Source organism: Macaca nemestrina, chromosome 4 (genome assembly GCF_043159975.1).
Source record: "Macaca nemestrina isolate mMacNem1 chromosome 4, mMacNem.hap1, whole genome shotgun sequence".
NCBI lineage: Eukaryota > Metazoa > Chordata > Mammalia > Primates > Cercopithecidae > Macaca > Macaca nemestrina.
Genome location: NC_092128.1, coordinates 34,072,365 through 34,091,906, shown reverse-complemented (window position 1 = coordinate 34,091,906; position 19,542 = coordinate 34,072,365).

Genomic DNA, 19,542 nt, shown 5'->3' with positions numbered 1-19,542 from the left:
CTCCTTAACACTTTTAGGATAGATTTTTAATAGATTAATTCTGCCTAAATAATTTATATATTTTAATTTCTAATAAGTGGCATCAGATTGCTCTTCAAAGGTGCCACTACTATTCAAATTTCCTCTGGTAATGCATAGAAATACCCAGTCCCCACAGTGCCCTTTTATATTTTTATAGATTGACACAAATGACATGACTAGGGTTTAGGGCCAGCCAGAAACTTGCTGCAAAGGTGACTTGAAACTTAACCCAAGATTGTTGACTAAGAAGGTTTATATGTTCTCTGTTTCTGATCAAGGTTGATCCTGAGATCAGGAGTTTGGGCTGTGACTGCTGGGAACTAGCCTGAGTCATACACTGGGCCAACATTCCAGTGTTATCTCCAGTTAGTTTCCTTAGTCATACTCCAACCACATTGAGACATACTCTCCTTGTCCTTTAATTATTTATCATTTAATTTTCTTCTGCTTGAAATGTTGTCCATTATAAGCTATTTTTATATTTGTGAGAAAATGAAATCACAGAATTTCAAAATTTTGGGGACAAAGATATACAACCTTCCACCAAATTCAGTTTTCTGGTAAGCATTTACTGCTCTTATCCTTTAAGATCTAAACTTAAAACCGTATTTTCTCGGAAGCCTTTCCTCATTCTGTCAGCTGCTGTCATTCTTGCCTCTATTCAAATCTATGATGCTTCATTTATACTTTTTGTCTTTTTGCAAATTTATTACAGTAAGTACTTTGAAATTTAATGGTCTAGCCTGATTCGTGTAGCTGGAAAGGAATACTTGAGGCTGTATAACTTATGAAGAAAAAAGGTTTATTTGGTTCACAGTTCTGCAGGCTGTACAAGAAGGATGGCATCAGCATCTGCTTCTACTGGGGGCTTCTGGAAGCTTTGACTCAGGATAGAAGTTGAAGGGGAGCTGGCATGTAGAGATCACATGGTGGAAAGTAAGAGAGAACGAAAAATAATAGAGGGAGGTGGCAGACTTTTAAATAGATCTCTGGGAACTATTAGAACTGAGGAGAACTCACTCATTACCACTGAGATGAGACTAAACCATTCATGAGGGATTTGCCCTGTGACCCAAACACCTTACACTAGGCCCCACCTACAACACTGGAGATCAATTTAGATGTGAGATTTGGAGGGGACAAATATCCAAACTATGTAAGTTTTTTATTTTTCCTAAAACAGTATCTTATAATAAATAGGAATATAAGTATGTATTAAATAAAATATAAATCTGCTAATGGTACAAATGTGAAACGATTTGCAGTTATGGCAAACAAATACAACAACTGAATCTCATTAGTATGCATGAGATTCAGACTTTGAGATGTTTTCTTTGATGAAAAACAAAGGCAGAGAAAGCCATCATAATTATATCCTGCAGAAGCAGGGGTGCATTTATCTGGTCAGAAATTGCAATAATTTTTAGTTGTTGTAAATTTTTGCTAGCAAATTAGATCTGCCAGCATAGGCTATAACCATTTGTTACAGGTTGAATTGTGTCCCCCAAAAAGATATGTCAAAGTCTTATATTCTCAGTACCAGAATGTTTCATTTTTGTAAATAGGGTTATTGCAGATGTAATTAAGTTGAGATTAGGTTCTACTAGAGTAAGGTAGGCTCTTTATTTAATATAAATGGCTTTCTTATAAGAAGAGAATAGACGTAGAGACAGAGATGCACAGGGATAACACCATGTAATGACAGAGGGAGAAACTGGAGTGATATATCACAAGCCAAGGAACACCAAGGGCTGCCAATATCTTAGTCCATTTTCTGTTGCTTATAAAAATATTGGAAACTAGATAATTTAGTTAAAAAAAGAAATTATTTTCTTAAAATGTGGAGGCTATTTTCACAATATTGATTCTTCCTATCCATGAGCATGGAATGTTTTTCCATTTGTTTGTGTCCTCTCTTATTTCCTTGAGCAGTGGTTTGTAGTTCTCCTTGAAGAGGTCCTTCACATCCCTTGTGCTGAGACCAGCTCGGTCGGGCAGACCCTAACCCAGCAGCACTAGAGGAACTAAAGACACACACAGAGAAATATAGAGGTATGAAGTGGGAAATCAGGGGTCTCAGAGCCTTCAGAGCTGAGAGCCTCGAACAGAGATTTACCCACGTATTTATTAACAGCAAGCCAGTCATTAGCATTGTTTCTATAGATATTAAATTAACTAAAAGTATCCCTTATGGGAAACAAAGGGATAGGCCGAATTAAAAGAATAGGTTGGGCTAGTTAACTGCAGCAGGAGCATGTCCTTAAGGCACAGATCACTCATGCTATTGTTTGTGGCTTAAGAATGCCTTTAAGCGATTTTCTGCTCTGGGCAGGCCAGGTGTTTCTTGCTCTCCTTCCGGTAAACCCACAACCTTCCAGCGTTATGGCCATTATAAACATGTCACACTGCTGCAGAGATTTTGTTTATGGCTAGTTTTGGGGCCAGTTTATGGCCAGATTTTGGGGGGCCTGTTCCAAAAATGTCCCCTTTCTTTGATTTGCAAAGCGATAAAAGCAAAGGCGGCTTTGTCACAGTGAGCTACTTCTCTCAGGAGTCCGGATCTGCATCTGCAGACTATACAAAGACAAACAACACAGATTAAAAGCACAATCATCATTGAAATTACAGAGCTTCCAAGTGTTTTTATCCATTTTAATGGGTTACTATTTGCTAATCTGTCTGCAGCTCCTTCAAGCACTCCAGTTCCTGACATTAAGGTCAGTTGTGCCTGGGATGCTTTAAATGTTTGTTATTTTAATTTTGCAATATCCAAAGACAAGTTTGTAGAGTGTCTTTCTAGATGCTTTTATATTCTTTCCCAAATTTTGATCTTATTAAGCCACAATGTTTAGCTCCTATGACGAGCCATATCATTTGAGGTTGAGGTGCCACTATACCACTACAGTTCCAGATAATAGGAACTTTTTGCCATACTTCTTATCATTTCTACCATCTGACCATTTTTTTCAGACCATCTGAACATAGTGTGGCTGTGGCACACAGACTGAGAGGTTCAATTCAAGCTAAACGTCCCCTGAGGGGACCAATCAATAATGATTCCATAGGTTTCGCTGCACAGCACCTGTGCCTGTTCTGCAATGCAATATTCCTAAACAAGCGCATTCATTTTTTCTGGCCATGTTCAATTTTGTTTACAAATAGTTTTTTGAAGGCGATATGCCTCAATTATAGGAGCAGATTTATTATGGTAAATACTGAGATCAGAAAGCATAAGTAACAGTGTCATAGAATGATTACATCTAGGCATTATTTCCAGCCAAGATTGATAAATATGCCCAATAAGTCTAACTGTTCTCTGTGTCAGCCCTTGATGAAGGAATACTCATGGCAATGATGATCATTGCTATCATAGCTATCATTAAATTACTCATTGTGACTGGCTGTCCCGCTTTCCTCAGGTTTTCTTCTGTTATCTGTGACAGCTTCTTGATCTGTCCCCAGATGGGTGGCTGTGTTTGATGGGTGCGGCTTGTGACAGTTGGTGTCCTCCTCAGTGTCAGTCTCAACATGGCTGCAACTCAGGGGTCCTTGGGATCCTCCTGGAATCTGGCTCATGATAAGGTTTCAAGTGTCTTGATGGTATCCAAATCGGCTGTTGATTTTGGCCTGGAGAAACACAAGCATAACTTCTACCCCAAGTTATTACTTTACTTATTTCCCAACTTTTTGTTATTGGATCTCTCCACCAAACCAGTTTTTCTGCTTCTGTCTTTGCAGCTGGTTTCTGTAGATGCTGTTCAGCTGCTGCTAACATCTGGCCTTTGGGCAGGCTCAAAAAATTTAAAGTTAATGCTAGATTCAACTGTGTATGGGCTGTTCCATAATCTCTATTTCTCCCCCTTTTTTTGTTTTTTTTTAATCAGTTGTTCATCTGTATGAAATTGTAACTGAGCATTTTTAATTAACTGTGTTGAATGAACCACGTATGAAGAATCAGAAATCACATTAATAGGCATATCAAAAGCAGTCAGTAGCTCAATTACAGCTACAAGCTCTGCTTTTTGAGCTGAAGTATAGGGAGTCTGAAAAACTTTACCTTTTTATCCAGAATAAGAAGCTTTACCATTACTAGATCCATCTGTAAAACAATGAAACACTTAGCAGGCTGCAGGTTGTTTACTGCAGGAATTGTAAATGCAAACTGTTCATAGTCTTGCTCAGCTAAGGGGATAGTAAAGAAACAGTCTTTTAAATCTATGACTATTAAAGGCCAATTTTCTGGAATTATAGCAGGAGAAGGCAATCCTGGCTGTAATGCTCCCATAGGTTGTATAACTGAATTGATGGCTCTGGAGAATTCCAAGGGGAAAATGTTGGAGCTATGTGCCCATTTTCTAATTGTTCAGTAACTAATTTCTCTAAAGCCTTCAGTTTCTCTTTACTTAGCTGTCATTGTTCTATCCAAATTGGCTTATCTGTTAACCATTTTAAAGGTATTGGTTCTGGAGGCTTGACCGTGGCCGCCATCAAAAATGATATCCTAATCTTTGGCGGGAGCTTTGTCTTTCCACTTGAAGTGATTTTTTCAAACCTTGCAAATTGTTTTCTAGTCCCATACCAGGGACATACCCGATTTCATGCATTGTATGTGGACTTCGAGGGCCACATAATTGCTCTGGAATTAGAACTTGTGCTCTCCATTGTTGTAATAAATCTCTTCCCCATAAATTTACAGGTACAGAAGTTATAATTGGTTGAATAGTCCCAGATTGTCCATGGCCCTTCACAATGCAAAATATAACTACTTTGACATACTTCAGGGGCTTTACCAACTCCAACAATATTAAATTGAGCAGGTTGAATTGGCCATGCGGACGGTCAGTGCTGTAGACGATTGATTGAAATGTCCGCTCCTGTATCTACCAAGCCTTTAAATTTCTTTCCCTGAATAGTTATTTCACAGGTAGGATGTTTATCAGCAATTTGATTTACCCAATAAGCTGCTTTGCCTTGTTTATTTGTGCTTCCAAATCTTCCTGTTCATTTAATTTCATTTTTTCCCATTCCCACATAGGGCACAATCAGAAGCTGTACTGTGCGCTCTCCTGGTTTTGCTTTCCAGGGAACAGAAGTAGATATAACGATTTGAATTTCCCCATTGTAATCTGAATCAATGACTCCTGTATGTATTTGTACCCCTTTTAAACTTAAACTAGACCTTCCTAAAAGTAATCCTATTGTCCCCATTAGCAAGGGTCCACAGACTCCTGTTGGGACCTTTTGTTGGGGTTCCCCAGGCAGAAGGCTCACAACTTTTGTGAAGCATAAATCTATTGTGGCACTACCAGCTGTGGTGGGGGACAGATGTTGTACAGGGGTGACGGAATGGCCTGAGCTGGAAATGCCCCAGTTTAGAACGGGGCCCAGGATGGGCTCCTTATGGCGTTTCCTGAAATTGGGTTCCCTTCTTTATCCAACTTAGAGTGACATCGATTAGCCCAAAGTTTTCCTTTTTTACGTTTTGGACATATTTCAGACTCAGCAGTTTTCTTTTTTCCCCTATCTGGCGGCCTGACTTGCTGATTATTTCTACATTATTTTTTAGTATGAATAGCTTGTTTAAATTCTTTGAGTAATTTAAAAGGAAAAAGCTCAAATGTAGCTATAATATTTCCCTGTTGATCTGGAGGGTGTAACAGGGAATTGCCAAGCCTCTAAATCACCCTCTCGTCTAGCTTGCTGAATTCCTGCCTGAATAGAACTAAGAGCAGTTGCTTGAGGCACTGCTCAAACAGTCACTGGGGCAACTACTTTTTGCACACTGTCCTCTGCAAAAGAAAGATCTGGAGGGTCATTTTCTTCAAAACGATAATGAGGGGGTGAAGAAGGGTAGGGATGAAACTCTCCCTCCTTTGCCACTTTAGCTTTAGCTGGCAAATAAACTTGCTTTGTAACCTCTTCTGTTATTTCATTATACTCTCCTTCCTCCTCATCATCAGTGTGAAAAAGTTTCAAGGTGGAATGAACCACACTTGTCGCATTGTTACCCTGATGCTTCCAAGCTCCCCTTCTTACTCACCACGGGGATTGCTTTAGAGTATTCGGGTGTCTTCCAGCTTGGTTCCACATTCTCCAACCATTGCTCTGGCGACCCTTTGACCTGGATTCAAGCCCCCATGATGGACGCCACTTGCTGAGACCAGTTCAGTTGGGGAGACCCTAACCCAGCGGCGCTAGAGGAATTAAGGACACACACACAGAAATATAGGTTTGAAGTGGAAAATCAGGGGTCTCACAGCCTTCAGAGCTGAGAGCCTCGAACAGAGATTTACCATGTATTTATTACCAGCAAGTCAGTCATTAGCATTGTTTCTATAGATATTAAATTAACTAAAAGTATCCCTTATAGGAAACAAAGGGATGGGCTGAATTAAAGGAATAGGTTAGGCTAGTTAACTGCAGTAGGAGCATGTCCTTAAGGCACAGAACACTCATGCTAGCTTAAGACTGCCTTTAAGTGGTTTTCCTGCCCTGGGCGGGCCAGATGTTCCTTGCCTTCATTCCAGTAAACCCACAACCTTCCAGTGTGGGTGTTATGGCCATCAGGAACATGTCACAGTGCTGCAGAGATTTTGTTTATGGCCAGTTTTGCGGCCAGTTTATGGCCAGATTTTGGGGGGCCTGTTCCCAACACCCTGTAAGTTGTATTCCTAAGTATTTTATTCTCTTAGTAGAATTGTGAATCGGAGTTCATTCATGATTTGGCTCTCTGTTTGTCTGTTATTGGTGTATAGGAATGCTTGTTATTTTTGCACTTCAATTTTGTATCCTGAGACTTTGCTGAAGTTGCTTATCAGTTTAAGGAGATTGTGGGCTGAGATGATAGAGTTTTCTAAATATACAATCATGCCATCTGCAAACAGAGACAATTTGACTTCTTCTCTTCCTATTTGAATACCGTTTACACTGCCCGAAGTAATTTATAGATTCAATGCTATCTCCATCAAGCTACCACTGACTTTCTTCACAGAATTGGAAAAAAACTACTTTAAACTTCATATGGAACCAAAAAAGAGCCTGCATAACCAAGACAATCCTAAGCAAAAAGAACAAAGCTGGAGGCATCACGCTACTTGACTTCAAACTATGCTACAAGGCTACAGTAACCAAAACAGCATGGTTCTGGCACCAAAACAGATATATAGACCAATGCAACAGAACAGAGGCCTCAGAAATAACACCATACATCTACAACCATCAGATCTTTGACAAAACTGACACAAACAAGCAATGCGGAAAAGATTCCCTATTTGATAAGTGGTGTTGGAAAAACTGGCTAGCCATAAGCAGAAAACTGAAACTGGACCCCTACCTTACACCTTATACAAAAATCAACTCAAGATGGATTAAAGACTTAAATGTAAGACCAAAAACCATAAAAATCCTAGAAGAAAACCTAGTAAATACCACTTAGGACATAGCCATCGGCAAAGACTTCATGTCTAAAACAGCAAAAGCAATGGCAATAGAAGCCAAAATTGACAAAAGGGACCTAATTAAACTAAGGAGCTTCTGCACAGCAAAAAGGGGCTAGGGGAGGGATAGCATTAGTAGAAATACCTAATGCAGGTGATGGGTTGATGGGTGCAGCAAACCATCATGGCATGTATACGTATGCAACAAAACTGCACATTCTGCACAGTACCCCAGAACTTAAAGTAAAAAAAAAAAAAAAGAAAGAAAAAAATATATATGGAGGCTAAAATGTATGGGCTGGGTGCTGTGGCTCATGTCTGTTATCCCAGCACTTTGGGAGACTGAGGTGGGCAGACCACCTGAGGCTGGGAGTTCGAGATCAGCCTGGCTAACATGGTGAAACCCTGTCTCTACTAAAACTACAAAAATTAGCCAGGCATGATGGCATGTGCCTATAATCCCAGATACTCAAGAAGCTGAGGCAGGAGAATCACTTGAACCCAGGAGGTAGAGGTTGCAGTGAGCCGACATTAGGTCACTGCACTCCAGCCTGGGTGATAGACGGGGACTCTGTCTCAAAAAAAAATAAATAAATAAATAAAATAAAATAGAAGGTTGTGGGACTGCATCTTGTGAGAGCCTTCTTGCTGGTGGGGATTCTCTATAGAGTCCTAAGACAGCTCAGGACATCATACCGTGAGGGGGCCGAACATGCTAATGTGCTTGCTCAGGTCTCTATTCCTCTTTTTATAATGCCACCGGTTTCACTCCCTTGAAAACCCATTAATACATTAACCCTTGAACAGATTAATTCATTCATGAGGGTAGAGCCCTTATGACCAATTACCTCCTCAAGGCTGCACCTCTCTATACTGCCACCTTGGGGATTAAGTTTTTCCATGAGTTTTGGAGGAAACAAACATTCAAACCAATGCAGCCAGCAACCACCAGAAGCTAGGAGAAAAGCACGGAATCAGTTCTCTCCCTGCAGGGGAAACCAACCCTGTCAATACCTTAGTTTTGGGCTTACAAGATTCAGAACTGTGAGAGATTAAATTTGGTTTTTGAGGTCCTCCAGTTTCTAGTAATTTGTTATACAGCCTGGAATTCTGATATGCCATTGTTCTCCGTTATCCATTTATCACAGTAAAAGTTTTAAATTCAACACCTTTAAAAAGCTGGGTTGAGGCCGGGCGCGGTGGCTCAAGCCTGTAATCCCAGCACTTTAGGAGGCCAAGACGGGCGGATCATGAGGTCAGGAAATCGAGACCATCCTGGCTAACATGGTGAAACCCCGTCTCTACTAAAAAATACAAAAAACTAGCTGGGAGAGGTGGCGGGCATCTGTAGTCCCAGCTACTCGGGAGGCTGAGGCAGGAGAATGGCGTAAAACCGGGGAGGGGCAGCTTGCAGTGAGCTGAGACCCAGTCACTGCACTCCAGCCTGGGCGACAGAGCGAGACTCCATCTCAAAAAAAACACAAAAAAACAAAAAAAAAACAAACCTGGGTTGCAACTGGTATTGAGAAAAGTTGAGAAGGGGAAACTATTATTATTTATGATTACCTCTTCCAGCAGTGAGGAGAGAAGTTCCCTGAAGAGCCATGAGGAAAGTAGAACACAGACAAGTGTAGTATGTCCAGGCAAGAGGTGTATACAATGCCAGATAGGAAAATAAGAGAGATAAAGCAGGGGCATGAAGTCTAAGGTTCATGTAAATAATCAGCAACCAGGTGAACTAAAAAAATTGAAGCAGCAGTAAGATGTGGGTCAGTTAAAAGCATGGGTGAATCAGAGCTCTTCATCATTAAAGGAGCAAGTCAAAGTAACATGAGAATAGAAACTCAGAGTCAGAGTAATGAAGAAAGGAAAGGAATAACCCTGAAGCTGATGCTGTTTGCTCCCCTATACAGTCCCTTCCTCCTTTATTCCTGTCTCAAACAGATATTTCAGTTCTGAATAACTTTTGCCTAGAGGCCTATATTTTCTAGAGTCTAAACAAATAGCTGACTACTGTGGAATCAACAGAATAGGGTACACACACAATTTTCTGGCAGAGGTATTTCTTATATTGATCACTTAACTCAGTCTCTTCATAAAATATTAACATTACAAGCCTTGGTTAGAAGATGTTAACTGCTAAGAGCCTCTGGTGAGACCTGAGTTTATGTTGGACTATAACTTCAAAATAATGCATTTTTTTAAAAATCAGTAAACACAAAGATACTTTTCCTTTTAACTACATAGGAAAATTCAGAATGTCATTGTAGAATACCCTATAGTTATTGCACAGTAAAGAAATATTTCTCATACATATAACAATTTCTCATGTCTCTAACTTTAGTTTTCAGCATTGAGAGTAGTCAGTGTGATGTTTTTACCAGGGATTGTCGTAATCCCAAATGAGAAGGAAATGTGTGGTGCTATTGTGGATGAATACAGATTGCTATAGTTGAGCATCAGAAGATAAATATACAGGGTGAGTGTAAGAATAATTTTTAAGAAATATATTACTGCCCTAGAATAATGCTTAGGTGCTCATTTTCCAATGTCAAAGTAGACATATGGCAGAAGATTCCAGAGAACATTTTTTCTATTTATATAAAACGGGATGAAGGATATTTAAATATAGCATTATCTAAGATTTCCTAATCTGTTTATTAATTCATTTAGTCATATTCTACAAATCTTTCAGATATAAATGTGGTACAAAGAGACTAATATCTCGTCTGTACTCTAGGGCTATATATAGGGAAAAGACAGATATATACAATCAACTGTAATTTATGGCAGAATGTGATGAGTCAATTACAGATTCAAAGCAAGATATGTATGTACAGATAAAAGCATAATTCTCAGTAAGTAATCAGAGGAATTTTCTTGGAAGAGAGGGGATTTGAGTAATTGAACTGAGCCTTACAATTTATGTAAGGTTTTGATCCTCAAAGCTACAGAGAGAGGAACTCAGACAAAAGAGTTTCATCAATGCTTCCTAGTCAATAAATCTGTTGATCAGGTGAGTAGTCAGTCTAGTGTGGATAGAGTGTAGGGAACAGAGAGATTAGAGAGGAGAGGCACATGAGGTCACGATCAAGGTCATAAAAGACCCTGGAATGCCAAAGCTGAAGTTTAGATTTTTTTTTTTTTTTTTTTTTTTTGAGACATGATCTTGCTCTGTTGCCCAGGCTGGAGTGCAGTAGGACAATCGTGGCACACTGCAGCCTCAACCTCCTGGGTTCAGAAGATCCTCCTACCCAAGCCTCCTGAGTAGTTGGGTATGGGAGTTCAGTCAGGGTTGTGGGAAAAATTGTAAAGATGCAAACCTTCTTGGAAGTCTGGAAGGTTTTATAATAGTTTCAGTAAAAGATTTGGCTGAAGGCAGCTGAATTCACTTAAAAGCTTAGGGCATAGATATAAAGAATGTAGGGGAGTATATCTAAATAGCTTGTTTACTCATGTGGTCCTAAGACTGACCTTTGATCATTGGAGGGCAAGACTGCTCTCTCCAGGGGAGGGAGACCAGATTAATTACCCACAGCTGTGTTGACCCAAAGCCTTTGTCATTTAATCTGTACTAAATAAATGCAAACTTCACCAGTTTATTGGGGTGACACTGCAGACCAGGCAGCAGAGCCCTTTAACTGTGCTGACAGGCAAAATATCTGTGTCAGTGTAAGTCTTTCATCTATCTCTGGGTCAGGGTCTGCAGGTCGGACCTGGAAGCTGGGACTGTAGGCATGCATCAATATGCCTAGCTAATTTTTAAATATTCTGTAAAGATGAGGTCTCACTATGTTGCCCAGACTGGTCTCGAATTACTGGCTTAAAGTGATTCTTCCAAAGTGTTGGGATTACACGCATGAACCACCCCACCTGGCTCAAAGCTAAAGTAGCTGGATGACATTCCTTAGGAAACATCAAGTCAATAAAAAATGTTCATGGGAGATAGAGTTTTGTTTTGGTCTTTTTTTTTCTTTTAATCATGTTCTCCTCCATATGTCTATAATACAGCTGTTTCTTAGCCTCATTACCCAGATGACAGATTACGAGTTTTGGTCTGCTTTCAGAGAGTTATCCTTCTTTCTCTATTTCTTGACAGCTTTTCTTTTCAGATTCTAGCTTTTGACATTTGAAATATGAACCTCTGAACTACAGTGTCTGTATTGAATTATTTGGTCAAGTCATAAACTTATTATTTGGTCAAGTCATAAACTTGAATTTGTATATGTCAAGAATTTGTTTTAAACCTTAGTTTTTAAAAGCTTACCATATGTTAAAATTTTGGCACCAGCGTCACCACTGTTCTTATAACATTAACTAAATTCTTCAAAATCAATCTGACTCTTTTTTTTACTTTAACCTAATTTCTAGTATGAGATCCACAGAGATCACTCAGCTGCCATCAAAATGTGATATGGGAATAAGATAACTGAATTGACATGTATTCCTTAGAGCAACGCTATCCACCATTTCTTTCTCCAAAAGAGTTTTGACAGCTTGTCAAAATTTTCTTATGAAGAGTCATTATGTGACTACCTTCACCAAACTCCCTATGAGTGCACATCCAATCAGGCTTAAAATAGAATTAGTGTTTTCCCAATTGTTTCTAGTGTTTGAGTAAGAATCGTTCACCTCAAGATAATCCTGAGAGGTAACATGGTACGGTGGATTGAAGAACAAAGAGAAAGTTTTGAATGTAGACATCTAGTTTTCATCATAGAATTTTCAGATAAGCTTAGAAGATTTGACTTCACTTCTTTCTATAATATATTCTCCTGTCTACGTCCTAAATTTCCCTGATGGCATTTGGCATCTGTTTTTAACAAAAGGATGATGGCTGGTCTCATTGGCTCATGCCTGTAATCCCAGCACTTTGGGAGGCCCAGGCGGGCAGATGACTTGAGGGCTTAAACCTGGCCAACATGGTGAAACCCCATCTCTACTAAAGACACAAAACTTAGCCAGGCATGGTGGTGCTCACCAGCTACTTGGGAGGTTGAGGCACAGGAATTGCTTGAACCCGGGAGACGGAGGTTGCAGTGAGCTGAGATTGTGCCACTGCACTGCACTCCAGCCTGGGCGACAGAGTGAGACTGTCTCAAAAAAGAAAAAAAGAAAAAAAGAAAAAAAAAAAAAAAAGAGGATGCTGATGCTCTTGGTAAGATATTTATTGGACAAAGACCTTATTTGTTGTCTCCTGCAGTTTTAAGTTCTTGCATCATGATTCCTATTACAGCTCCAAATTAAACAGAATTCCTCTTCACTTTTGTTAAACTGCTTGTTACACTTTGTCTTTGTTTTTAAGGTAATAGATCTGTCAATGTGAAATGTTCCATATTACACTTCTGTTTCTTTAGGACAAAAATGAAATCCAAGCTATTTCTAAAGGAAGAAAATTGCCCCACTGCACTCTTTTTCTGTCTCTTTTATTCCTGAGAATGATAACACAAATGTTTGATTTCATAAAATACCCTTACCCAATTTTGAGGCTTATATATGTGTTTATTAATTTAATCTTAATTTTTTATTGGTAAACTTATTTAGCAGTTCAATTCCACTTTTTGAATATGCCTAAAAAGCGGCAGATTCACCAACACAATTGAACACTACTCAATCCTTATTATCATAGGATAATTTCACTTAATTTCAACATACATCTCTATATTTTAGAAACAAAATAATTTAAGATACATCAATGAGGACTTTAAAATTACGTATGAATATAAAATGTTCAATGTGAATTTGTTTTTCAATTGCATGATTTTTATTAACTATTACAGTCAACTCTCTCTATCTGTTGGTTCTGCACTTATGAATTCAACCGAGGATTAAAAATATCTAAAAAATATTAAAAATACAGCAATAAAAATAATACGAATTTAAAAGAATGCAGTATAGAACTGTTTACATAGCATTTACATTATATTAGATATTATAAGTAATCTAGAGATTATTTAAAGTATATGGGAGGATGTATATAGATTATATGCAAATACTACACCATTTTATATAAGGGAGTTCAGCAATGGCAGATTTTGGTATTTGAGGGGGAGTGCTGGAACCAATTTTCTGTGGATATGGAGGGACGACTTTACTTTTTTTTTTTTTTTTTTTTTTTTTGAGATAGAGTCTGGCTCTGTCGTCCAGGCTGGAGTGCAGTGGCCGGATCTCAGCTCACTGCAAGCTCCGCCTCCCGGGTTTACGCCATTCTCCTGCCTCAGCCTCCCGAGTAGCTGGGACTACAGGCGCCCGCCACCTCGCCCGGCTAGTTTTTGTATTTTTTAGTAGAGACGGGGTTTCACCGTGTTAGCCAGGATGGTCTCGATCTCCTGACCTCGTGATTCGCCCGTCTCGGCCTCCCAAAGTGCTGGGATTACAGGCTTGAGCCACCACGCCCGGCCACGACTTTACTTTTAAAGAGGTGAAAGCTGGCCACTTTGCCTAGAACTTAGTGAGGGAAGTGAGAAGAGACAGAAGCTTGATGTGGGTAGGGGCAATAGTATGCTCTTCATGCTTGATTTCTTATGCCTCAGAAGGAATAACGTTTTAAAAGTTAGCTACCTATAAAAATTAATTGTTAAACTGCATAAGAAATACATAAGAAAATACATAAGAAAATATGAAATGTCAACAAGAGTAAGAGGTAGTCAAATGTGACCATTTGGTCCTCTTAACTGAATTGTGGGTGACCACTAGAAACTAATTTGCAACCTTTGATATAATTATCTATGCATTAATGTTGCCCTAGACTTTTAAAAGAGCTAATTACAAACATTTTACATTTATGTAATAATTACATTATTTATCTTTCCTTGCATTTACGCATAAGCCAATTAAATCATTTACTGAAGCAGTTAGATTGACTTTTTTATCATCATTGAAAATGCTATGACTTATGACAGATTTGTCCTCTCCTTCTCCTCTCCTTGACATTTGTCCTCAATGTCAATTTTAGAAACTTAAAATCCAATTAAATTGCTGGCTGGAGAGTGGATTTTTGAAAAGTTTAGACACTCAGTTATTCAAAACATATTTAAGTCTCAGTAATAGAGAAGCACTCAATTTTCTTTGGGTTTGAAGCAACTATTGCAAGAAAAATAGATGGTTCACAAGATTTTGAACATTTCTTTTCCTGTAAGTATTTTTATTGTGTTTGATTATACTTGCTTGAAAACTTGATACCTTGTTCAGATTTCAGAATCTCATCATTGTTTTCTTTCAGGGGTGGAAATGCATTTCTATCAGAACATAAAAAGTCTATGGGTTTGTCACCTTTGAGTATGATTCATTGTCATCTTCTCTTGAAAATCTATGAAATTTCAACACAAAAGATATCATCCTTTTAGGAGATGACATAATTCACTCTCTAAATGATTCACCTGTATTATATTTGAATCTGCCAATTTTTCTGCCTTCTAGAATAAAAATAATTAGACTGGTGGGATACTCTGTGATCTCTAATAATATTTGTTTAAGCAAGCTCTTGGATATAAAATGTCTATACATTTATATTTTTCAAAAGTTCGAAATAACTGAAAATTATCAGGGATAAGAGGATGCTATTACAAGTTGAAAGATTAGCATATCATATGGATTAAAAAACAGTATGATGAAACTGATATTACAGTGATTTGCATCTCAAATACTCACCTCATGTTATTTAAAGACTTTGATGCTTACTGCAATGCTGTAACACATCAGACACTCAATTAAATCTTGTTCAAGAAATGAATTAACTTTGAATAAAATCTAGTTCTTAATTTTTAAAGTTTTACTAATGTAGTATATTAAAATATTTAATATTTTATATCTTAAAATATGTAAAATATATTAAAATATTGTTTTACTACATCATCAAAAATCCAGATGATTCTATTAGTTTGTATACAAGATTTTTTCTTTTTTTTTTTTTTCTTTTTTTTTTTTTTTTGAGACGGAGTCTCGCTCTGTCGCCCAGGCTGGAGTGCAGTGGCTGGATCTCAGCTCACTGCAAGTTCCGCTTCCCGGGTTTACGCCATTCTCCTGCCTCAGCCTCCCGAGTAGCTGGGACTACAGGCGCCCGCCACCTCGCCCGGCTAGTTTTTTGTATTTTTAGTAGAGACGGGGTTTCACCATGTTAGCCAGGATGATCTCGATCTCCTGACCTTGTGATCCGCCCATCTCGGCCTCCCAAAGTGCTGGGATTACAGGCTTGAGCCACCGCGCCCGGCCGTGATTTTTTCTATATTTAATTTCATTTTATGACACACACTGCAAAATGATCATACCTGGAAGGTATAAAATAAATCACAAATACTTAAAAAACTAGTTATGTTCCACAAAACATGATTTAAACTAGTCTGAAGAGTTTCTTTGAAATTTTAAATTTATTTACTATTTCAAAAGTTCCGTTAGTATTCTAAAGGCTAAATTAGACAGTAGTTCTACTGTCCGAAAGGATAATGACAAAAAATTATGCTACTAGTAATATGGGAAAATATTATTTGTAAGAAGGAACCCTTATATTTAACTAGTATGGAAAGGGATGTATCAATTATTTTCTAATCATAGTTGAAGTATAATGGTAAAGTGTTTGTTCAATAATATGCACCATTACATATTATTTTGTTTCTGTGAGGTTCTATTATATATTCTCTTTAGCACATGAAATCAGTTAAAATTTTGGAATAAATTTACTTTTCTCAAAAACACTTTCACCAGATTACTCACATCATAGAACAAAATTAAAGCATTTTAAATAAGGCCTTAAAAATAATATAGTTTAACTTCTACCTTCTCTTCTCCTTTTCTTCTACCCACATTTTGCACGTACGTAAATTGAGAATGAATGAAATTACATGTTTTGAAGGTCCTAAACGTATAACTAGTGACCAGGAGAGGACCAGAGTCTTTTGACCTCCAATTTTTGTGGCTTTACCCACAGCAGCATTTCTGCTTCTTTCCAAAATTTGGGCTCTTAAATTATCAGTGTCTTAGGTTGAAATCCAAGCCCTCCCTAGCACAATTTTCCATTTAGTTTCCTTTTATCGCTGTATGAATAGTATGACAGGGAAACCTGGTTGAGGATAAGGGACATTCACAAAGTTTAAGGGATGTGTTTAAGACTGCATGTACTTAGCCTAAGGGACAGGACAATAAACAAAACCTAAGACCCTATAGTCAGTATATTTTAGCTTTGGGTATAAATGTGCATTCAAGCCAGAGCATATTGCCATGCTGGGGGAAGGAAGAGGGTGGTTATGGCAAAAATATGTAAATGAGCACCTGCTGAAGACCACCAGAGCCATCTGCTCCTTGGAATCACATATCCTTTTACCAACCTCTTTTTGTTAGCTTTTCCCCTCAGTTGTTCAGGACATGGAGGGAGGGCCACATTCTCTAATTATTAATTTTAAAGCATTAGCATTAATTGAGATCATCTCATAAAATGAACTTGTCAAAGAAGTACCTGCTTGATTTAGTGGACTAGTGTCTTAAACTGCTTGAAGACCTATGTGCGAATCTTAAAGAAATTGTGGCCTAAAAAAATACTTAAAGTTGACTCTATAGATTACGAGAATCAGAATGAGGTATTCATTCTAGCATTGGCTGTATCTCTGATTTATGATTCTAGCATCCTATAGAACCTCAACCAAATCCCATCAATGTACTCCACTAAATACCTTTCCTAGTTCTATTAGTGTCTATTAAAAAGTCCCTTAGTAGACTAGTGACTGATATTGACATTATAAAAATTATGCAAAATGACATAGACAATTTGAATATGCAGAAAAGAAGAAAATGGAAATGAAAGAATAAAAGACACAAGTAATCACGACCTAGATAGAGCTGCTCATTTCAGGTATATGTTTTTTCACTATATATGAATATATATGTAAAATTTGTCTATAAATGAAAAATACAAATAACCGGTATGGATTATTTACATATATTCAAAACACAACATTCTAGACATACAAAATTTTACCATTTATCAATGTATTGTGAAAATGTACTGTGTCATATAATATTTTATAACATCATTTATCATTTTTGCATGGTGTTGATGAATTCTCGTTGATTTAATTAGTCCCTTTTGTTTAAAACCTAGGTTGCTAGCAATATCTTTGTTCTAATTAACTTTTATAAAAATCATTACACATATATCTTGGCACACGTATCTAATTATTTCCTTAGAAAAATATTCTCAAAGTGGGAATTGCTGGGTCAAAGAGTATAAACCTTACTCCTAAAAGATACTTTTGAAGAATTATGTATATATGGTAAGATGTTTTAGCCTAATTATTCCTATCATCATAGTCACCATTCTTGGATATTTATTATCTGCTGAATGCAGCTCACATTACGTGTGTTTTCTTATTTATTTGGCACAACAAAATCCTTTGTGTTTACTGTTATTATGCTCAATACTGTGATTTGGTGGAAGATGAATTTTAATAATTTTGTATATTTTTAAAATGTATTTGACCTTGTCAGCACTCTATATCCTTATCTTTTATGCAAGCTGGTTTTGTAAGCCCAAACTTATTACTGTTAATAGTCCCCTGTACCTCCATAAATTTTGTTTTTTGAGACAGAGTCTCTGTCTGTCACCCAGGCTGGAGTGCAGTAGCATGATCTCGGCTCACTGCAAACTCTGCCTCCCGGGTTCAAGTGATTCTTGTGCCTCAGCCTCCCGAGTACAGGCGTGTACCACCATGCCCGGCTAATTTTTGTATTATTATTATTATTATTATTGTTATTTTTAGTAGAGACAGAGTTTTACCATGTTGGCCAGGCTAGTCTCAAACTCCTGACCTCAGGTGGTCCACCTGCCTAAGCCTCCCAAAGTGCTGGAATTACAGGCTTGAGCCCCAGCGCCTGGCTACCCCGATAGATTTTTATGTTCTAACATGGAAGGGCATGAACTAAAAACTACTCTGCCAATTCACTCACTTACTTATAACAAGGACCTTTGTTTTTCCCCCCATATAAAATTGTGAATACTACTTGCTACCATTCTTCCCATAATTACACTTTTGTTCTGGCTATTATCTCAAAGATGGGCGGATAATTTATAGCTGCACACATTACAAACCTGTACTTGCCATCATTCTCTCTTTGAATCTGACTCTGAAAAACAGGACTGGATTCTAGAGTAAGTGGATGGAATTAATTATACTACCAGATGAAGTATTATAGAGTAGAATTTGGGTGATGGTTAAGAACTGCCTATAGTATGCATGACAATTTGTCATACCACATATACATATTACATGTGTACATTACATGTGGGGACCTAATTTGATGTAGCACATATTAAAGACTATGCAACAGCACTTTTTGTAACAAATTACATCATATTAGCTGCTAATTCTTTCTTAACGAATGGTAAAAAAAAGGGGCAAAAAATGAGTTCTGGAATATGGTATTTCAGTATCAAATCATGTAATCAAATTCATTCATTCTCTTTTGAGTTTTTATGCTTCTCATTAGGTCTTCTTTTCCTCTGTGTTAATGTTAGGTATCTATACTTGTCAATGGACAAAAATGAATTTTTATCAGTGACTTCTTTAGCAATAATAATGTTTTAATAATAACTTAATTATGCCGCCTTTCTTGATGTAGCTGAATAATGAGAAAATGGGTGTAATAAGATTTTTAAATACATGGATAAGTTATAAAAATATGTAGGTTAATTTAACTCTGTATTCTCAATAATATTACTCACAACTGCAATAAATATCACATTTTAAACACAGTTTAAAAGAGAACTAAATAAATTTTTAATTAATTCTCTTAAGACTTCCCCTTTGATCAGCAGGCTTCTCCAGTTAAAAAGAAAAAATACCCATAGCTGTTAAATCCACAATTATATTTTGCGACTAACCATTTACAATATTATTTCACTACAAAGAACACTTTTCAAGTTATTTTCAACACTTTCAATAGAGCTCTAAACTTTTAATACGAGTAGTTTTTATCCAGACTATCCAGACCTGTTAACCAACTGTCACTGTGAGTGTAATGAAGGCTTCTATGGGTTTGGAGAGGGAGAATGTGCTGGACGAGCAATTTATCACTTAGCCTCACAAGCCAAAAGACA